The 24,192-nt window shown below is 33.3% G+C and overlaps 1 long non-coding RNA gene across 7 annotated transcripts; it reads left to right on the top strand.

Moving 5' to 3' along the window:
• Positions 1-2,410: 2,410 nt before the first annotated feature.
• LOC110874726 lies at positions 2,411-6,065 on the top strand. Of its 7 annotated transcripts, none has more exons than XR_004867359.1 (10): positions 2,411-2,974; positions 3,048-3,133; positions 4,093-4,180; positions 4,273-4,339; positions 4,433-4,500; positions 4,582-4,630; positions 4,724-4,808; positions 4,885-5,121; positions 5,215-5,340; positions 5,455-6,065. It is a non-coding gene; the product is annotated as an uncharacterized LOC110874726 (long non-coding RNA). The 7 variants fall into 7 exon arrangements; XR_004867353.1 differs by having other exon boundaries at positions 2,412-2,974; positions 4,269-4,339; XR_004867354.1 differs by having other exon boundaries at positions 2,412-2,974; positions 4,083-4,180; positions 4,269-4,339.
• The last annotated feature ends 18,127 nt before the right edge of the window (positions 6,066-24,192 follow it).

Here is a 24,192-nt window from a genome sequence, read left to right as displayed (position 1 = left end):
CCCAAATGAATGAAATTTGTCAGATATTAAAATATTAGTAGAAAGAGGAATGGTCATAAGCATATATTGCAAACTACAGATACTTACACATATCGACTTTTATGTATCAACGCTTAAAGTACTCATAAAAACATATCCTAAAAACCTACGGTTAAATGGATAAACTAAAACACTCCTGGAATGCATTATGTATCTATGAATTGATGAATATGAAATTGCATGAGAAGACAATTACCGATTCTTGGATCATTCAGAGTAGACAAACTATTTAACTTCCCAAACCCTTGACCTCCAGGCTTGGGAAGACGTGTTAGAATTCCATTGAAAGCATTATGAGAAGTTGTACATGTGTTTAAAATACATGAAATCAAATAAAAAACAAAAACAAAAAGTACAAATTCATGAAGCATACATTATGAAACAAATTTGACAAACATCATAAGTCAGTTGCCTACAATATTTGCGAGATTATTAATGAATCAATATTCCATTTAACTGGTTTTAAATTATCCTTATGCAAATCAACAAAAAGTAAAACACGTTCATGTTATTAAGGAATCAATATTTCAAAAGATTTCTTACAAATTCCTCCTTACGCACATGAACACAAACTGAATCACACACATGTTAACAACGAAACTCAATTTCAATCTAAAGCTTCTGATCTAAAGCATGGGTTGAACAATATTACCTTAATATTCAAAGAATTGGGCAACGATGCCCATGTATCTTCCTTTAGTTTTTTTCATGAAGCATACATTATGAAACAGATCCAAGGTTAGAAGAAACAAAGCGCCCATCAAATTGGGTTGACTCATGATATTTAGGGTTGAATCAAATAGAAGAGATTTAGGGGTTCAATCGAATAGAAGCACTTTATGGTTTAATCGCAGAGAAGAGATTTGGGTGGTGTTATCTAATTTGTAAGTCCCGAAAACACATATATCAAGTGATATCAATAGTCTAGCGGAATCAAATTGTTGACTAGAATAATAATCCGAAGGACTCAATGAAAAACTTGCATATGATTAGATGTATTACTTTCATAATCGTCTCATACAAGGAAGACTAAACAAAACCGCTAACCTAAAGATGGAGGAGGAAATCCCCTTAAATAAGTAAGCACATGCCACCCCTCTATGGGCTCCTGCGAACCGACCTCACATGGCCTTAGGCCGCCCCAATCTAGTTAAAACAACACAAAACGTTACCTCGTTAACCCATTTCACTAGCCTCTCTCTATACAAAGCATAAACCTATAATATATACCTTACATAATCATCTATTCATCTCATAATAAAAAGTCAAATACAAAGGATGAACATAAGAATGATACGTGTCAACGCATTAGAGACACTTAAATAGACTACAATAAAAGGAAGAGGTCAAGGACACCAAATGTGCTCATATTTTTATTTATTATAGACCTTACATGATCTTCTATTCTTCTTCTCATAATAAAAAAAGTCAAATACCAAGGATGAACATAAGAATGATACGTGTTAACGTATTAGAGACACTTAAATAGACTAGAATAAAAGGAAGAGGTTGATGGACACCAAATGTGCTCATATTTGTATTTATTATTACAGGGATGTGTATAAGAAAACATATAATGAAAACTTAAATTTACATGTATATTATAATAATTTTTTTATTATATTATAAATTATAAAACACTATTCTATAAAAATTATTACAAGATATAATGTTACTTAACAATTATCATATAATTAATATTATATTTTTAAAAATATCATTGTGATTTTAGTGACATCAAGCAAGTTGACTAATTAGAGTTTACTTAAAAGCAGAGAAACTAACACTATACATTAATACACTTTTGTAGTATGGAGTGTGCACTTGTTCAACACTATTGTAAATTTACGGATCCAACAAACTCGAGGGCTCAAGGCGACACCACCTTTGTGGTGGTTTGGGGCCACCGCCTTAGGTGAGGTCCAATTAGTAATAACTTATCATCATTGGTAACTGGTCATTAATGATTACTCAAGTATTGTTGATAGTTGTGATGGTTCACTGTCTATATAAAGGAAAGCTTTGGTTAAATTATGATATACGAGGTCTTCACTTTTCACAACAAAATTTAGATATTCGTTTTTGTGAATCTATTTGAATTATCTGAATGAATGTTCAAGAGATCATCGAAATATTTCAATATATGAGAGACATCAATATGATTCGAAGACAATTCAGAACTTATACGAATTATAAAACATTCACTAGGGTAACAAATAATGTTACTTGAAAATTAATATATTTTGTCATGAATTAATATCAAGTTTACTAACAAAAGTATAAATATCTATTATCTATTATGTATATTAAAACAATACATTTTGGTGCCACTTGGCATAATTTTAATCCACTAATTGCCACCTGTCCTCTCTACAGCTTCTAACTTTACAAAATCCTGCTCAAACTAAAACCCTAAATCAAAACACGCGTAGATGTTTCTGTTCCTTCTCCTACAATCTTCTTTCCCCACCCCTTCATCCGCTCTTTTTGCTGAACATCAATTAATCAAAGATTGATACAAATTCTGGACTTTCCATAATTTTCAAATCACGCCCTTAGCTTCTTTTTCACAAACCCTAATTCTCTATACTGCATCTATGGCGTCAAAAAAACTCCTTATCGCCGATAAAAGGACCCTTCTGGTTATCGGATACATCAATGGCCTCAAAAATTCGATTCCAAAACTCTTTTCATCAATGGCGAATATGGCTAGAAGAAAAATAACCAGTCTCTTTCATGTACACTTTCCTAAGGATTCGTGTCTGGATCTGATAAAAACAGCGACGTTGTTATCGGTGGCGGCCCAGACTGATACATGATTCTTTGTTGAAGATTGGCGACATCTCTTTGTTTCTCAATCGTTTATGAACAATAACAGTTCCTGTGGTTCAGATTGGGCTTTTGTTGATGTAGCAAATTTGTTTATTCAAAACAGGTAAGTTTTACTTTTGTTTTCTGATTTGTAATTGATATTGTGTTGAACAAGTTTGCACACCTTCTGAAATTAGGGTTTTTATCAAGGGCTGAACACTTTGTTGATGAATTGGGATGTTGACCGAAAGTTATTCTCACTGACTCTCAATGATTGCTTCAGGTATGACATTTATCGATACGCGGATACGATGCAATTAACAAATTTCAAATTATAGTTTTATATGTTTATGTGAGGAAATTTCAAATTTGTTAATAATCGTAATCAATCGTAATATAGAAGAAATGGGTTTAGGTTATTCATTATTTAGTTTAGACGAGTCGGGTGTAAATGGTATTCGGGTAAGGAAAAGATTCATATCAGTCATGTAAAAGGGGGCAGGAAGATGCTACTGCTTTTGCAAACCAAGATCATTGTACGACCATCTTTAAATCTGCTATACTTCTTGCTTTTTAAGATTATGGTATGTTCTACAAATGAGAACTGGTGGTTATTTTTTAAGCGAGTGCAGATTCATCTCTGAAATGATTATTTAAAATGCCAGCCGTTACTCAAACAAGTCATGTAAAAGGTGGTTTTGATTAGTGGAGATGACAAAAAAAAAGAATAAAAAATAAATAAAAATGTCACTTTTTATCGCTAATTCGCTATATAATATATAGCGGCATATGACCTATATGCTATGTAGCGCGCTATAGCCGCTATCGACAACTATGGAAGAAACAAACAATAATTCACAATTTTGTGTTAAAAACGGGAATTTATCAAGTATGCGGGGTTGAAGATGTAAGCAAGATCATCTTTGCCACAAAATGTGAAGTTTATATGCATTTTAATGAGGCATATAGATAACTGACAAAGTGATTACATACTTTATAGTTGCATACTTATGTACTAACTATTATAAATCATCATGATCAGTTAAGAAGTAAAATGTTAAAGGCTCTCTGTTAGTTTGTTTTTAAATATCATGCAACTGATATGATTGTGAGAGTATAAATTTGTGCTTGATAAATATTTCTGGTTGAAGTATTTAAAAAGAATAAAAATACATGAAAGTCGTGCACTTACTGTAAATGGTTATAGTTTTTCTTAACATGATTATATGAAGTTTTATTCAGAATCATGAATTTACATTGGAAGAAGTTTACGTTCAGGTTCTATCCAGGAATGAAAATGGGTGAAATATTTTCTCTTTTTGAGACCAAGGTATTATTGTTCATTTTTTTTAAAATTATTTTAAAGAAAGGTATCATGTAAATCTGTGATTGAATTGTTGTGCGGTGTATATTATTAGCCAGGTTATGATTCATATGTGACGGATCTGTATATATCAAAGAGTTCAAGAACTTCCCCGATGACAAAATAGTAAGCATTTCTTATAGAAGTGTTAGCTTTTATCATGTATGATGACCGATAAATCTGTTTTAATCAAACTGTGGGTATTTAATTTTCGTGCAGTATTTATTTGTTGCTCAAACGAATACTGTAGATACATCATCATACCTCATAAGTCCTCAGCAAGTCAAGTATGCACGTTCTTTTCACTTATGAATATACATATGTGTGTAAATTGGCTAATCTGTTATTCATTTCTCTTGATTCGATAGTTTTTTATTGAATGGGGAAGGAGTCGATAGAAGGACTTGTACTTACAAGGTTTGCACAGACTGCTCCGTAACTTGTACTATGATGTGGTCTTGGTGACGGGTGAACACTAACATGTTTCTGGCTCCTTAATTTCTTCATCAGGATCCTGCACCACAGATGCTGACGCCTGTCACAGACATGCTTAAATACGGAAGCAATCTTCTTCAAGTAGTGGTCCAATTCAATGGTAACATTATTTCTCGATTTTAAATAATTTTCGTGCTTGACTCTCACCACCAGACATTTTCTTTGATTTTATTTAGGGAGATATATTATAATTATCGGTTTCATGAGTGTCGTTTCAAAACCTAGCTTTCCTACCATTCCCGACTATGTTGCCGCCAATCGCTGTTCAATCCGATCCAGGTTAACTAGACACATTTGTTTGTGTTTTTTTAAACTATTTATTATCCTTCTCTAAAATGTCACTTTTAGTATTGATGGCGTAAAGCTCTCTGACATCAGAGCCATTGATTGGTTTTGCGAGCCCCCAGAGGAAGGTATATTTTGCTAATAAATATTTGTACTTATGTTGGATAACAAGCTGCTAATACGAGTTTTAGAGGGTACATAATTTTTTATATTTTTTTTAGTGTTGATGTGTGAGATACTATGGAGTGGTCCTCAACCTAATCCCGTTAGAGGACCAATCAAGCGTGGTGTAGGGCTCCCTTTTGGTGGAGACGTAACAAAATGGCTTCCGAAGGATAATAATCTAGGTAATGTTATTATTTTATCAATCTCATAAAATTGTTAGCTTAATTTCTTAATTTGTTTTAGCTATATACTGTGTTTCCAGAATTACCAGGTGTGTTTTTTTTTTTTTTTTGAAGATGGGATTTTAATTAGAGAAAGGGGGTGTTAAAAAATGTAACTGAAACCTTTTGAAGGAGATGTTGCGTGCACCCGAGTCCGATAGCCAATGTTCGAACGAACCAGTGCAAGAGAAGAAGATTATTTCGAAGTCAATTTGTTCACCAATTCGACCCGAAGATTCATTGGATTCGGTCAACTCTGAAGTCAACTCAGTAAGTAATCGTGACAAGAATAATGTTACGCGGAGTAAGTCAACACCGAGATCACGTTACGAAGGAAAGTCGATAAGAACGTCACCTCGTGGGGTCAAGACGGTGATTCGGACGAAGACCGTCGTGAAGAAAAAGTCAAAGCTAGAATTGACTTTCGCTGCTAGCCTGCTACCGCTTCAAACGCACCCGTTCCAGTGAAATCCCAACTGATATGCCAAAAATGCAATTGTGCGATAAAGTATGCGAAAACCGAGTCGAAGAAAGACTCTCGGTTGCCTCTTTCGTCGAGTAGTACGGAAAACGGGATGAACAGAAAAGTCAACGGGTAGAGGGATGCATTTCTTACGGGTAGAGGGATGCATTTCTTACTTGAACTTTTATTTCTTTCAAATGATTATTTCAACAATTTTAAGTTATATATTTGTGTGTTAGTCTACCCGCGAAATTCACGGGATTAGGCTAGTTTAATTAATATATGGTAATAAAATAGTTTAGTGGAACCATATAAGTATATATCTTGGTTTCAATTGCATTCCCTGATTGGAGTTTGTGATTGAGAGAGGGTACGGAAATCGCGCCACATATTCATACCTAGGAGGGAATATTTGCACCGTTAAAATTAACGGTTATAAAAATATAATAACGGCTTTTGACCCACCGACACTGACGTTCCGGTAACGGGAATCTAGCTAGGTTAACGTTTTCCGGTGCTGTTCCGTCAAGTCGTGGGTTCTTGGCCGCAATTATTAAACCCATGTGACACCATGCTTTATTTGTGTTGTGTAGGACCCACGTCCAACCACAACGTCAACTACTCTTCAACCTATCACGTGCTATTGTCACGTGACACCTCTAATCTTTCTTTTTTCTTGTTAGAGTAAACTGCCATTTTGGTCCTTGTGGTTTGGTTACTTTTGTCACTTTAGTTCAAAACTCAAACTTTTTGCATCTGGGTCCCTGTGGTTTAAGTTTTATTGCCATTTTGGTCCAAAAATAAAATCAGATCATATTTGTCTTATAAAATCCTTCAATTTTGTCATTTTTCTCATGGTCAAATCAGGTCATATTTGTCTTATAAAATATGATATTTATTTATAAAAAAGAAATGATCATTTTGCCCCTGCAGAAAATGACAAAATCGTAGCATTTTATAAGACAAATATGACCTGATTTCATTTTTTGACCAAAATAGCAATAAAACTGAAACCACAGGGACCCAGATGCAATAAGTTTGAGTTTTGGACTAAAATGACAAAAGTGACCAAACCACAGGGACCAAAATGGCAGTTTACTCTTCTTGTTATTTAGATCGTGATTGAAGATGCAATACGCCATATGCCAATATGTCGTCTCCGACTACATTAAAAAAGCGTACTCTAAGATCATAACGTCACGATTAATAAAAAGCTCTATGTTAGTCTACAGTATAATGTCGTAATTGACAAAATTTATATGTCTTATCCCTAATGAAACGCTTGTAAAACACACGTATACCGAGATAAATAGGCTCTTTGGACTATGGAAGGGGCATTGTCTGAGAATGATGCCAGTGCGGGAGGGGGTGATCTGTGTGCAAGATAGAAGAGAGAGAGAGAGTAAGAGAGAGAGAGAGTGGGGGGGGGGGGGGGTGAGAGGCAATCGGTTATGTTGACGAGGAAACCACCCATGGCATTATAGCCTAGTGGTATCTTGGGGGTGGGATAAGGCTTATGACCATTAGGTCATGAGTTCGATTCCCACAAAGGGGGCTTTCCCAGATTTATTGGGTTTCCTCCTGAATTGGTGTATATGCATTATCGCCTGGTGGAGATGGATATGATCGGGTGGTTCTGCTGGTGGCACGATGATACTCCAGTGGTCCGTCAGTGATCCAAATTTGTCGTTCAAAAAAAATGTTGACGAGGAAACCGACAAGCCACCTGCGAGGGAAACTGATGAAGTAATTATAAAGAGGGAAATTGTCAAGAGGTATGAAATTAAATAGAAATTTACTAATGTATGGTATATTAACTTGTATTATTATAAAGGAATGGACAAATCACATTTAAGCTAGCCTTATATATTAAGTTATGGGTTAATTTTTACTTTTAAGTGACTTAGACAGGGACATAACACCTAGGTGAGTAAAGGTTTTCATGAGGTCATTGTCATCAAAACTTGTGTATGTCCATACCTTTCATCAAAACCAATTTAGAAACCGAACTTAATCATGAGATATAGAGAGCAAGGAAACATAATGCTGTTTGGAGCTCTTAGACCGTTAGCTCCTGCATGACTATCTTTTAGACTGTCAGCTTTAGATAATCAACTCTTAGATCGTTGGCTTTGGAAAGAAATGTTTTGTTTGTTATGCTAACTAATTTTGTGATACCTTCGTGTAAGCACTAACCATCGTCCGGACCAAAAATGGTGCAGACATAAGTTAGTATATAATCATGGTAGGCATTAAATACGTTTTGACATGCAAAGACCGACACAATTGTTCATACGATACAATGTACCACAACCTCATATTATGTATGGAACAATCGTGCGAACATTAGGGAATTTATCGAGGCACTTTTTCTTGCTATGGTAATCACATTGAAAGGTGAAAGGTGCACGAATCTCTCTATAAATATTTTCTATCAGGTGAAATGAATAAATTTACTCATTTCACTCGCATCTAACATTAAACTATACCTCTCTAAAAAAATAGTATTTTGTATAGTATCACGTCAGAACTAGATTATAAAGATTAATCCTTGTAACGAGGCTAACGTTCTTCGTTTCATCATATGTTTCATCATTTTGTATAGTATCACGTCAGAATTAGATTATAAAAATCATAGTTAACTATATTGCTGTCGCACATGCAGTCATATAATATCAAGTCGAAATCATTTGTTCGGCCCTTGCTCATTGCTGTACTCCCATGTGTCATGTGTTAAACATAAACCAAACTTTAGGTGTTAAAGTGGGCCAATAATTATATTTAGAAATACAACATCTTCGATTATATATCGATGTATGTATACGCGTGTTAAGCAGTGGCGAAGCTTGAAATTTTTTAAGGGGGGGGGGGGGGGGGGTCGAAAACGTATATACCCAAAAAATTTTATAGAACCGGGGGTCGAAAACGAATATACCCAAAAATTTGTATACGAAAACTACATATATAACACTACTGGCCGAAAAGTTCGGGGGGTCGGGCGCCCCTCCCGGCCCCTTCAAAGCATCGCCCCTGGTGTTAAGATAAAACTTTTTATTTGGGGGCACAGCAGATTTTTTTTTTTTAATTAATTCGCTTTTCAGATCTATGTGTCCGAGATTAAACTTAAAAAAATAATATTTTTAACAACTTTTTACAAAGCAACTAGCAAGATACATACCATCGAGCCTGGGCCTTCTGGTTATGTGGTAGCTACATGACTTTTCGCATGGGAGGTCATGGGTTGGAGTCTTATTTGTGACAAATTTTGTTCCGGGTATAGCCAGTAGGTTTTCCTAGTTGTGAGTGTACTCCTGGGACGCTGGATCGGGTAGAAGGGTGATCCTGAGTGTCCGGACCTTTGCTGGTTAAAAAAACCAAGCAAGACACATTGAATACCTCTACTTATGATAATAAGCCCAAAGAAAAACTTTACTCTCTTCATTATTGTGTCTCAAACTTGTTGAAATTAAATTGATTGTTAAAAAGACAAAGACAAAATGATTGTGCTATTGGTGATCCCATGGAGTTAGTTTTTCGTTACAAAGGAGAGGAGGTATTGATGATGAGAATGCTGGAACCAAAATGATGAGTTATAATCAAAGTATGTTGGTTTAGTTAAAATAAACCACGGTTTTATATAACATCCTAATGTAATTTTAAGTTTATTTTTTTTTCAATTATGTTAACAATTGTTTAAGCTTTTTTTTTTTTTTTTTAAAGTACTATATATTAAGTAGTTTGAAAGTTAAAACGATTTTAAACAGTGACGGAGGTTGAATAAAAACTCGCTGGGGTCGAACTCTTAGATTCCAAATCAGTGGGGGCCGACTCTTAAAATCCAATATTTTACGCTAAAAATAAATTCCAAAAGTTTTCGGTAAAATTAACACTGTGAGCGAAATGTTGGCGAGGCCGGGGAGCCCTCCGACCCCAATAAAGCTCCGCCCATGATTTTAAACCTGGTGTTAAATATTTATTATAATCCCTTGAGTATATTAAATTTGTTATTGGCATCTTAACTTCTTTTAGTTATTGTTAAATCAAACATAAAAACAGAAATTCAGAAAAGAAAAAAAAGGAAATAGCGCGGGAAAGGCCGAAATTTGCGGGACTAAAGTGGGTGGAAGAACATTAAAAAGGGTCAAACATATCAGCTTTTGACCTCGACTCTATTCTCGATGGTTTTCTAAGATTTATTTATTTAAACAAATAAATATGCCATTATCCTTATAAAAATATTAAATATTTATGATAGAGCATTTTAATTTCAGAGCATGAAAGTTTCATGCTAATCAAATTAAACGTCATAAAAGTTAAGCTTGGTGATTGTTGTATAAAAGTTTCATATTAAGATAAGTGGCGGACCCATGAATTATTTTCTAGGGGTGTGAACGAAGGGTTCAACCAAATTTTCAAGGGATGCGGTCGGATTTTTTATCTAAAAAATACACTATTTTTCTTTTTCAAGGGGGGCGCCTACCCACCCAAGCCAAAGCTTGGGTCCGCCCTTGATTAAGATAAGATAACTTGAGCTTTTTTCCAAACTAATGTAGGTGGAAAACTTATTTACCAAAATAGGTTATTTGAAAAATATTTACCAAAATAGGTGTTTTTTAAAAATTTCATTTTTCTCACTCTTAATCTTATTGAATAAAAACTAATTTGATTGTAGAAATTATTCTTTTCAAAAACATAAGAAAAGGGTTTTACAATAAATAACAAAAATATTTTTTTTTGTTGGATTGTGATAGTTTGGAAATACTTATTTATAAAGTTTTTTTTTTCAACCCAGTAACTCTACATGTGGTAATAAAATACCTTTTTTGAGATTTAACTATATATAATGTGATAAAAAAATATAAGTATGTGTACTGAATTTGAGAAAATAATGGCACTTTTAACTAGTTTCTTTTAAAAATTAATTTTATTTAAAAAGAGAAATCTTATATTTTCATCTACACTTTTTTATGTGGTAACCTGAATTAACAATATAACGTACGTCCATGGGGCTTAGAAAATTTAATAGTAAGTCTAATGTTATAAAATACTCATCCCACGTAAAATCCAATGAACAATACAACCCACAGGTAAAGATATGTAAAATCATTAAAAAAAAAGATATAAATACCTTTTTTGAGAAATTAAAAGGAAACATATTTATAAATACATACGTAAAAAGATTACAAAAATATTTATGAAAGACAATAATGTTTATATTTTATGAAATGTTAAATAAAGCTCATAAAAAAAACCTTTTATACAATATCATAATTCAACAATATAGTTTCTAAATTTTCTAAGCCCCATTGAGACACTGTTTTTGATATTTTTAATTCAGGTTACAACATAAAAAAAGTGTATATGAAAATATAAGATTTCTCTATTTTAAAAGAGTTAGAACAAAATATTAATAACAGAATTAAAGACGCGTTAATTTTTTTTCCAAACTATCACGATCCAACAAAAAAATATATATTTTTGTTATTTATTGTAAAACTCTTTTCTTATGTTTTTGAAAAGAATAATTTCTACAATTAAATTAGTTTTTATTCAATAAGATTAAGAGAGAAAAATAAAGTTTTTAAAAATACCTATTTAGGTAAATATTTTTCAAATCATCCATTTTGGTAAATAAGTTTTCCACCTACACTAGTTTGAGAAAAAACTCAAGATAACTTGATACTTTCATAAATAGTTCTATCAATAAGTCTACCAAAAAGTCGACTTGACACGTTTATTTTTGTTTTTGTTTCAGATTGAGACAAATATGAAGAGTCACATTTTGCATTGGTCGCTTACAACTTTTATGCTTTTTTAACGATTAACAAATTCGATTCCAACAAAAGGTAACATACGCCGGTGACACGATATACTTCAGTGGTCAGTGGTCAGTTAATTATCAAAATTTTCGTTAAAAAAAACTATTAGTTTTAAAAACTTGTTGATTACTGATTAGGTATTTGGGATATGTTAAAATAAGAGGTTAGGGTAACAAACGAAAACATAATTTTGACTGTACATGTTGGAAAGTTAGTTGATTTTTATTTTTTATAATATATAGAGATGGGTTAACATATGAATGAATCTTAACCTACAAATAGTACGAAATCAAAGAGACAAGACAATGTCATTGGACCTTGGGTGAGGGGTAAGGTTATGAGGTGTGGGGGCTTCATCCCCGCCACGTCATCATCCATCACCACACCCTCCATGTGGGGGCTCTATGGGGCATCATGGTAACTAGTGGTAGCGCCCATATGCACATATTCAGGTGGGGCCCACTAGTTTTAAACCAATCAATTTTTTTTAAATTTTGTTTAATAAGGGGCTCCATCCACACCCTACAAATTAAAGAGGGGCTCCATTGTTGACGTGGATCCTACGTGGACTTGATAAAGCTCCATGGGGCTCTAACCACACCCTATAGCCTAAGTTTGTCCGCGACATAATTAGGCACAAGGTTAAATAGTTACACTTACACACAAATCATGCAACATATATAACTAATTACGCAATGTAGCTATATAAATAATTCACACAACTTATGTAAATAAGTATGCAACATACATGAACTTATGATCATATTATTTCCATTATTCGAAAGAGGAAGGAGATGCTAGACTCTATTTTATACTCTACTTCCATTATTCCAAAGACAAATGAAAAAAAAAAGAAATAGAGCAAACTCCCTTGCACAATCCATTTTATTGCACACCGACAAATTCTTGTTAAGCTCCACAAAAATACAAAACAAAAAAAATCCTAAGCAAGTTGCTCATTTCCGGTAGTACTTTCTTACGCCATTTGTATCGTGATATGAATGTATCAAACACGTGTCTCGTTCAATTATTTTCCTTCTTATATTGTTCGATTCCACGTATACTACAAATTATTCCATATATAACTTTACAATAATTTTGTGCATCACCACTTGCACATTGTGCATTGTGCTTTGGGTGTCTTTAAAAAAAAAGTTTATTCTTTATTTTTAACCCTAAGGTTTTTACCTTTTACAATTTTAACCCTACATAATTTGTTTTTTTAACTTTAACTCAAAAGTTTTCATTATTTGCAATTTAACTTCACAACTTTTGTCACTTATACTTTTCATCTTTCGCAAATTTTCGTTTTACGTATAGTTCTAAATTTTTCGAGTTAATACGACGCAACGTGTATGTGTGGTTCAACGTTTTTACCTCTATTTTTTCATGTTTGACAAGTTCGTCGCAACACGCATATCCTAGGTCGAGTCGGTATTGGTGGTCGATGACGGTTGTGTGACATTAGTACTATTTGACACTTTTTTACGCCCCGCCGCAACGCGGGTGTGCTTTGGGGGGTTTTCAAAGAAAAAATGGTTATGCATATGGTTGTCGTAACGTTGGCTTTGTGGGTTTTCCAAAAAAAATGTTTTTTTTTACTTTTCACCCAAAAGTATTTCATAAATTACTTTTAACTCAAAACTATTTGTTTTTTTTTTTTACTTTTGACCCAAAATTTTTTATCTTTTGCAACCTATTCTCATAACTTTTTTTTACTTTCAACTTTGGTCCTTTATACTTTTCATTTTTCGCAAATTTTTCGCTTTATGCTTGGTTCTAAATTTTGTGACTTAACACATCGCAACGTGCGTCTTTAGTTTAACGTTTTTATATTTCGTTCTAGATTTTGCGAGTTAACACGACGCAACGTGCGTGTGTGGGTGAACGTTTTTACATCGTCTATTTTTTCCCCGTTTGACAGGTTTAACATAACGTGCGGGTCCTAGATTGACTTAGTTATAACTAAAGAATCATCGCCGCATTGCGGCGGGTCGCAATCCTAGTTATTATTATTTTCTCTTTTTCATTTTCTATTATCTATATAAGGGAAGGTTCATTTAAGAAGAAAATTTAATTAAAAATAAATTAACAATAAAGAGTAATTTTGTAAAATATTAAATAGTTTTTCTACTTATCTTATTTATTATCATCTTTGATTAATTAATTAGTTATAAAGACTATTATCCTCAACACTAACTTTTTTTGCCTGCACATATCAAAAGTTATCCTACATATTTCGAAATTTATCCTACACGTTGAAATTTATCCTACACACATCGTAATTTATCCTACACTTTAAGTTATTTTATTTTTTTTGAAAAATATATATTTTAAATATAACTTACAAAAAATTTAATGTAGTTAGCTATTAATAAGAAAGACTACAAATTAATGATCTGTGTAGATTTACCAATGTACTTTTATAGTAACATTGAATACTTAATAAAACATTCTTATTGGTTGAAATTTCTTCTTTTTTTTTATTCTTATAAAAAAAATTTTCTCATTTGAACTCTCCAGTATATATGTATTATTATATCTACAAATATATAAGAAAAATAGAGATTTGCCATTACATAACAGATAGGTTTATAATAAACGTGATCATGTGATCCAGGTGTTGATCTATTTTTCACAAAATAACGTCTTAATTCTTGCGAAGATTTAAACACGTTTATCGCTTCGCCCAAGTGAAATTATAAGGTTCCTTTTTAATGTTTTTATTGGAATGTATTTCTTGGTGTATATATGTTTATGTTCGATTAAATATATTTATGGTGTCATGGTGATGGTGGTCTCTTTTGGTTGATGATGAACGTCTATTTTTGTTGATGTTGATTTATAAGGCCCTTTAGTGGTTGTTGATGATTGTGATGGTAATTAAAGGACTTGATGAACGTTAAGAAAGTTAAGATAAAGTACTCGTAAAGATCATAGACTATGCACATCAACACAAAATATGTAAACTTTTTACAAAAGGAACTTTATTTAAGTTTGATCATTTTAAAGAAGAAAAAATTATCTATAACACGTAAATAGTTTTATAAAGAAAATGATTTTTATAAAAGGATGTTTAAAAATAAAATAATAATAAAAGATTTACATAAAAAATATCTAAAAAACGATGTGGACATTACCTGAGATGTAATATAGGTAGAGATGTCACCAATGTTTTCAGAACCGGACCGGACGTTGAATCAGTCTTCTTACCGATTCAATGGTCCGACCGGTCAGACCGGACGTAAGAACCAGAAGGTGTCGTAAATATTATTAAGATTAATAGGGTTAAATATGAAAAAATATATAAAAAACCGGTCCAACCCTTCAAAAAACCGGTCCCACCGTCGGGTCGCCGGTTCAATGCATTTCTGGCCCAATAACAAGGACATCTACATGAAGTGTCATGTAAGCAAGATGTTAACTAAATAAGGCTTTTTAATATACTTTCTATTGTTAAACTTTGTAAAAATAATAGAACTAATGTAATTACGGAGGTGCAGAATACACATATTTGAGTAAAACCAAACCTTTTGATTTAATATGGCATAAAAATAATGGAACTAATATTATTATGGAGGTGCAAGAATGTACATATGTGAGTAAAACCAATCCTTTCGATTTAATATGGCAACTGACGTAGCACGTATTATGGGCATTTAAAAAGGAATGCGTTGGAGATGCTCTAAAATTTTGCGTCGGTTAACCAACAAATATATTTCTAAGATATCTCATAATATCTTATCTAAACTTGTGAAAATCGGTTGGAACGATACCAAAAGCGAAAAATAGAAGTAATAGCTCGAAAACCAAATCGATATAAATCACTTTCTTTCACAACAGTAAGAATCATTTATCGTTAAACTTACAACACCCCATCAATACTCTGTTAAACCAATGAGGTCGAGTAAAACACAACTCACGTTGTCTATAATCGAGTCTAAACATTTTAGCTTCCTAGTTTATAAAGCCATGTAGCATGTGATATAAAAGTCACGTGCGACAGCTGGAACGCGTTGAACGTGAATGGTTTCACATGGTTTCCAACACTAGAAAACGAACCGAGAAACAAAACAAAAATCGCATTACACAACTTTACCTGGGCTGCAGGGACAAAAGGATGTTTGTGTACAGCTTTTAAAGCACGCAGTACAAGCGTGCTTGCATGAAATGAAAAACAACTTTTAACCGTTTCCTAAAAAGGAAAAAAATATCCATGGATTTCATAACCCACTTTTTCGTTATGTTTTGAAACCGAACCCTATGTGTTTTTATTACAGGTTTCCATGTTAAATTAGTTTTCCTTTTTATAGTTTGTGTAATTTTTTTTTTTTTCAAATTATAAAACACATGGGGAAGGAGTATACACATATAAGTACAAGGACTATACTATAAATTATGCAAATGGAAGTAGGAGCAAGTAAAGTTGTGTCCTGTTGCGTATGTCGTTTGGAGTTTTCGTGTCACCGCCAATCTCACTTATTGATAAATTAAATTTTATATGTAAAAAACTTGTTCATTTAACATAATCAATTATTTTTGGCATCCCGCATCGTTCATTTTCTTCTTTGCTTCCTTACTAAATCGAGATATACATCCCGTTATTGATCATATTTCTTCCCGCATCACCTTCCCCGCAACACTTCTCCATCCCGTCCCGTCTACACTTGAGCTGTAGTTATAAAGTTGTCATGAAGTGTGTATATGGGGATCCCTTGTTAAGGATTTACATAATAACATTCATAGCAATATATGTATCCTTTTGGTGAATGAAACTCCCACATCGTGTAGCCTAACAATTAGGTTAAATGGTCTTTTCCTTTTTATAGTTTATAAAAACGCCACAATCTTGTGTTCTAAATAAAAACACCTTTCTGATATTAAAAAAATGAATTACACGTTATATTTTTAATTTGTTAATTTTGTAAATTAGTCTAAGGAGGCTTCACAAGTTCAGATCACCAATCACCATCCACTATGCTTATACATAAAGGGGAACACGCAAGTGAGCCATGGGGGACCTGGCCTTTAATCAGGGTGGGCGGCCATACCTCTTGAAAAAAAAAATTAGTGTATATTTTAGACAAAAAACCCGACTGCACCCCTTGAAAATGTGGTTGAACATCTTATCCGCACCCCCAACAAATAATTTATGGGTCCGCCATTGAAGCGAGCAACCAACATCGTCACCGGCCATTATTAAACTATAAGTTTTTTATTTAGAGCCTTGTGAATGGGCCATTTTGAAGTTGCCCATGCCTACATAGATTAGATGGCTGATGTGTACAGATAGAGGGAGAGGTATTTTTGCGGACGAACGTCCTTGAACGGATAAGAGGGAAGAGGGTGGTCCAAGCGCATTCCTGTGGCAACCCGAGAATGTGTGACAAAATTTTAGTTAACAATTATACGCTTATATTTTTTTTAATTAAACGTGTACTTCAGACAAAGAGTTTTAGAATATTAATTGCAAACAAATTTATCAACCGCCATCACTTATCACTTATAATCTTCTTCCAATTTCACATAGCAGAATCTACTTGCAATTTATTTGCTAGTGATTGTGTAGAGTACTTAGACATGTGAGTCATTACGTATCAAGCGCGTTCAAAGTTTGTGAACATAAAACCCAATAAATCGTCACACACAGGGGAAATTGATCAAAGTGGTTTTGTTGCATGAATTCATTTTTACGTTTGATCTCCAGATAGGATTTTGGATTTCAGAGTTTGGGTTAAGCTTCAACACTTGAACGATCTAACCAAAGACGAAAAGTTACATCCACAAAGACCAAATGAAATACTATTAACAGTTTGAATATTTTAATTCCAATTGAATGATTAATGTTGATTATTTGATCTTTTTGTTGATGTTAATTTAAGGGTGTTTTATTTTTTTAGTGTAGAAAATTAAAAGAAATTCTAACACAAACTAGTGCTAGGGCCCAAAAGCGTTATGTCTGGATAAATAGTGGAAAGTAAAAATGTTATTTCTAAAGCTTATGACGAAGATAGTAATTTAACATTATCATAATAACTATACGTGTTATCGACTCTAATCATTTTTACTTGACACATTATGTCTGTGTGTTAGCCATTAAAAAAGAAAAGAATGAGTGTAAGAAAGAGAAGTGCCAGGAGGAAGGGTTTTACAAAAAAAAAAAAATGACCCATTATTTTACATCATATTTGTTGTGTTTGGTGTTCATATCTACCTCTTGATGGAAAATTATGCACTCACACCTCTACCCCTTGCATGACTAATATCTTACTGTCGGTAGTCAAATAAAGACAACTTTTTACTCATTGTTATGTAGTTCATGTATTCATTTCAAGTTCTAGCCTCAAATGTCATTATCTTATATATTCTATCAAGGTTGCAAAAGTCGTTAGCCGCTCCTTAGTCGGTCGACTGGGGAGTTGAGAGTACTCGGTATAGGCGGAGAGTACTCGGGGAGTACTCGGACATGTTAAATTGTAAAGAAATTAGTTTTCGGAAATTAAATATATGTCTAATAATATAAATTTACTAATATTTATATCAAAATACGTGAAAATGATATTCATTATTTAATATGATAGTCATATAAATTATGTTTTATTATTTTTTAAGTCAACCCGCCCCGAATTGACCTACTAGATCCGATTTTGGCCGACTTTGACCGCGTTTGACCGATTCTGAGTAATTAGGCGGAGTTAGAGAAAGTCGGCTCGGCAGCCTACCTTGTAGCAACTACTCGGGAAGTACTCGGCCTTGGAAACCTTGTTTTACAACCATGATTCTATGTATATTGTTGGGTTTCTAAGATTACACACATGTGAATCATGAATAGTAAAATCTATATTCTATATCTATACTATATAGTAAAATAAACTCATGGTAGACATATGTTATTCATTAGAGCTATCTATTTTTATGCTCGTTCCTACTTGATTATCTCCTATTAAATTATAAATATACCAATTTATCTATAAATAAAGATATTTATTTTTTATGCTTATCTTCTTATCAGCTATACTTAAAGAACACATATTCGAATTTTAACGTACTTCAGTATTATAGTGATATCAAAAAGCTTTTTTATTACACGAAATTTATATAAATAAAATATTAAATACATTCAATTTTTCATAATTCCCTACCACATATATTAAATAAAATATTATTTACATGACAAATATTATTCCTGTGTATTTTTATATGTTCTTTTAGCTAAGAAACACATAAATGATCATGCATCTTTTTATTTATGCGTATTAAATTCAATTAGATATTAGTTGATATATAACATATTTATATAATAAATACAAATGGATCGTTTTGCCATATAGTAGAATAAATATATATTGTTTAATATAATGGGTTATTATTATTAATATTAGTTTTAATGATTATTGCTATATAATTTTTTTTGCTTTATCTCTTATTCATTGATTCAACTACGTGTAACACACAAGTTTTTAACCTATTAATAAATAAATAAACAAAATAACATGTTATAACTTATGTGATACACAAGTTTCTAACCTAATGATAAATAAAAATAAACAAAGTAAAATGTTATAAAAAGTATATATAGTACATCAAAGTTTATTTTTTCAAAAACATATATTAACGATTATGTGTGTTAACCGATTACATTATATTTATTCAAATCGTGTAATACACGTATATGTTTTGTTGGTGCATACATCTGTCGTCTTCGTCTTGTATCGAGTCTTGTAACTAGATATGTTAGATCAGGGCACGTTGTACGAGAAAATATGAGTTTTATGTGTTAATTAAGTTGATTTCGCTTGAAGGACCTGATTCCGCTTGAAATGACTGTTGTCATTTTCAAGCGAAATCATATCTATCTGATTCCGCTTGAAATGCACATGTCACTTTCAAGCAGAACCTCAAGGCTATAAATAGGTTAGTTCAAGCGAAATCATAAAATAGTTCTGGATTTTCATACCGAGGTGTTGCCGGTTTGATTTCTGCGTGTAATCAGTGTTATATCAATCAGAAAGGTGTTTAAAGTGAATTGCAAGCTGTGTCGACGTCTGTTTCTTAGTTTCCGCCTCTGAAACAGATCAAAACTCCTCTGAACGACTCGTTCGGGTCATCACACGATCCTACAATTGGTATTAGAGCTCAGGAAGAGGAGTTCTTTTCGATTCAGCTCGAAATTTCTGATTTCTACACCTTCTTTACAAAATTAACTATTTTTCACAGTCAAAATCGGCTAAAATTCTCACATATTGTGTAAAACTGCTTTTTAACAAAGCCTTGAAAGATTCAGAACAAAATTCGACTTAAAAATGGTAAAAATGGACCATAGTTGATATTCCGCTTGAACGAACATAGGTGATTCCGCTCGAAAATAAAAGTCATTTCAAGCGAAATATCTGATTCTGCTTCAAAGACCTTATTCCGCTTGACATTTTCAAGCGAAATCAGAGATTTCGCTTCAGTTTTGATTCCGTTTGAAAATTATTGGTTATTTCGCTTGAAAGTTCAAGCGAAATCAGTGATTCCGCTCCAATCTGTACTGATTCCGCTCCAACTTGTTATTTCGCTTGAAACTTAATCTCGCTTGAAGTTGTTATTTCAGGTGATTCCGCTTGAAGACCTTATTTCACTTGAAAAGTGCTATTGTTGAAAAACGTGTTATCAAATCATGAGTGAAGAATTTTACAACGCGTTTGCCACATCCCCGACTACTCCGGCTTCCATTGCTCAAAACATGAACTTGGAAAATAAGACTGGAACAATGCAAAAACCCCCGAAACTAATGAGCATTGAGGAGTATTACGGATGGAAAGATAGGTTTGAAAACTGGGTGCAAGCTAACCATCTAAGATCATGGGAGTGTATTTTGAAGAAGTATGTTCTACCACGTACAGATCTACAAGTTATAAAAGAAATTTCTGAATTCAGTGACCAAGAATGAGATATGTACAAAGCTGAAAAAATGATGATTAGTCTGCTTTGGCAAGCTATTAAGGAAGACATCTTTGTATTGCTTCAACATGACAAAACTTCAAAATCAATTTGGGATGCTCTTAAAATCAAGTTTGAAGGAAGTGAGGAGATGATCAAGAGTAAAAAAGGCGTTGCTCAAGAAAGAATTTGATCTTTTCACAAGTCTACCAGGGGAAGATACAAAGAAATTGATCGAAAGATATTGCCACTTAGTGCGATCCATGTCGATGTTAAGCATTACCAAAGATCGTGAAGAATGAGTCGACAAGTTAGCTGATGCTTTACCTCAAAAGGAGTGGGGTACTTATTTGATGATCCTAAAGAACACCGGAGTGTATGATGGTTTGACAATTTCTCAGTTCATTGAGAAGATTGAGGGTCAGGATCTTGAACAACAAAAGATTGCGAGGATGAATAATCCGAGTGGTCAACAAGATGTGAAGATGTACTACAAAGGCAGTGTTCAAGAGGTTGAAAGAAGTCCGAAAATACAAACTGCGTTTAGTGCTGGAAATTCATCTGAAAATGTTGATCAATGTTCAAACAACAGCAGTGGATTTTCTTCATATCCAAGTGTTAATCCCAAGAGTTCATCTTCAAGTTTTCATACTCAAAGTTCAAAAAGTGGAAATGGTTGTGTGATACAGTGCAATATAGCCTTGAATCTTCTAGAGGGTCAAAGTTTTTCTGAAGAAATTGAAAAAGATCACATGTCTTTACTTGCAACGGTGTTACAATCCTATGAAGGTTTAGTTGCAGGGAGGATCGGGAATCCTATGCTGACAAAAGAGGATTACGATCAGATAGACGCTGAAGAATTGGAACTAATGGACATCAAATGGTGTCTAGCTAGTGTCTTGAGGAGAGCAAAAAAATTTAAGATGATTACTGGAAGAAATGATTTTCTTGATGCACATGTTTCTACTTTAGGTTTTGATAAATCTACAGTTACTGGTTTTCGATGCAGGGAGAAAATCCATTTCAATAGGGAATGCAAGAATAGAGAAGCAAGTGAAGCTAAGAATCCATTTGGAAAAGATGACTACTACCAAAAAGCCATATATCAACAAGTTGGTCAACAACAACAGGAACCACAAGTGGCTGGTAGAAAAGTGATAGAGGATTCTTCAAAGAGAGCATGTTTAGTGAATCAAGAAAATTTCAGCTGGGAAAAATACATTTCATCCGACAGCAAAACATGCCTAATCAATTAGGAAGATGAAAGGTTACCTGAAGGTTTTAGCTGGGATATGTTTGTGGATGAGAAAGGAGAGTTTAAAGCTTTCATTGCTAAAATTGTGAAAGAACCAGATATGTTTACCAAGTGGATGAAAGCTATTGGTGTTAGTGTGAAGAATGAAGAAGAAAAGTCTGTGTCATCTGATGAAAGCTCACTAAGTTCAGATGAAAGTTCAGAAAGAGAAACTGTTTTTGATCAAACACCACCTAATTCTGATTTTTCAGATGATAGTTCTGATAAATCAATTGAGTTTGATCAATCACCAACTGATGACAGTGGTGATGATGAAGAAGAAAAACATATTAATGTTGCAAAAACTCATCTATCTCTTGAAAGCTTTCATTTTTATTTTGCAGATCGCTTGGAAAAGCTGAAGGAGAGTCGAGCAGCCAAAGAACAAAAGCAAATGAAGTCTGAAAGTGTTGTTCAAAATGATGAAGTTAAAAGTGTTGCTGAGGAGATTATTGAAACAGAGAAGGTGACTGAAGTTGAAAAAGTTGTTGAATCTGAAAAGATTATTGAAGTAGAAAAGATTGTGGAAGTCATCAAGCCTTGCTTAAAGTGTATAGAATCTTGCAAAGAATGTGCAGCAAAAGACGAAAAACTGGCTGATTGAGAAGATGAAAGAGCAATTATTGTTCAATCTCAACTACATGAAGGAATCTTACGATGTATTAAACAGAACAGTAACTGGTCTTCAAAAGACGAATTCTGAAAGAGAAAAGGCACTAACCATGATGATGACAAAACAAAAAGCTATAAATCATTACATTGAGGAATGTGCCAAGCTAAAACAAGAGTTGGAAACTGAGAAGATTGAGAATGAGAGAATCAGACGCTTATTACAGAGTTATTCTAGTTCTGATTATCTTATTGATCAAATTTATCCAACTGTTGCAGGTTTCGAAGCATTTCAGGATGAGAAGCCAAAGAAGAAGGATACTGGTAAGAAACCGAGTGTTAGCTATAACAAGTGTCCGCCTCCGATCTGGGAAGGTTATTCTCCCAGAAAACCAAATGAGGAGCAAGTCGAAAAGGCAGTCAATATAAAGTTAAAAACCGATACAACTGATGAATTACCAGAAAACATTGACGTCACTTTCACATCGTCTGACACTGATCATGAGTCTGAGTTAATTAAAAAGGTGGTCGATCAGGTGTTGGATACAGATGAGGAGTCTGAGTCTGGAGGTTCAAATTCGTCAGTCAACAGTCAAAAACCATCGGTTAAACGGGTTTACAGTAAAGAGCTTTTGTTATCAAAATCGAATTTGAATGATGAAACATTCGAAGTAGCATATACTTTGAATGATTCTGACAAATTATATTCTGACAAAGAGTTTCCAATAAGAAGTGTTAGATTTGAAATGATCAAAAAGGTTTTCAAAATGATAGAAATCAATATATCTGAAATAAAAGATTTAAATCTTACTGGAAAACCTAAAAAATACACTTCAAGAGTTCAACAATGATTAAACAAGAAAAAAGATTACAATTCTGGTTCTGGTTTTCAAAAGAAATCAAATCATAATGGTAACTACAAAAAGAAAGGATTAGGTTTTATTCCACCTGAAAATTATAAAAATGACAAAATTTCTAAAACAAACACAAAATTTGTTTCAGGTGGAAGTGCTGAAGAAGAACAGAAGAAACCTTTCTGGAGACAATCAAACCAGGAGTTTCTTGCTGAGAGAAAAGGAACTGGAGTTTTTCATCAGAAGGAGACTAGAACCTGTTACAAGTGCAATGAAGTTGGTCACATTGCATGGAACTGTTCTCAAGCTACTAAGACAAAACTGGGAGTCTCTGAAAAACTTAAAGGAAAATTTGTCGATGTTGAACCACCAACTGAAAAGTTCAAAATTTTTGAAAATTCAACCTATGAAGTTAGTGAATGTTCAAAGAAAATTTTTTACAAAAAGAGAGCAAAGGACAACCAAATGTGGGTTGTTAAGAAGTTTGATGAGAAAGTCGGCAATGATTCTGGTTCCACAAAGCCAGAAGAGCCACAAGTTGAGATTAAAAAAGAGAACTCAGTACCTTCAGTGAATGATGATAATTTTCCATCATTGAAGGATGAAAATTTTAAGCAAAAAGTTGGTAAGGTTGAGATCTCGAATCAATTTTATTCTGAAAAGAATGAATTTGATGTTGAGAAAACATTCAATGGGAATGTTAAGAAAATTTTTGGAAAAATGGTCGAGGGAAAGGCCAAAGGGGTTAAAGACTTTTATGCTACAAAGAAAGCAACTTATAACCCTACTGAACAAGAGTTAAAATCACCCAAGATTGGTCAGACTTGGGTGGAAATTCTTTTCCCTTAA

This window comes from Helianthus annuus, chromosome 9, assembly GCF_002127325.2.
Source record: "Helianthus annuus cultivar XRQ/B chromosome 9, HanXRQr2.0-SUNRISE, whole genome shotgun sequence".
Lineage (NCBI taxonomy): Eukaryota > Viridiplantae > Streptophyta > Magnoliopsida > Asterales > Asteraceae > Helianthus > Helianthus annuus.
This window is presented reverse-complemented; position numbering and strand designations above follow the sequence as displayed.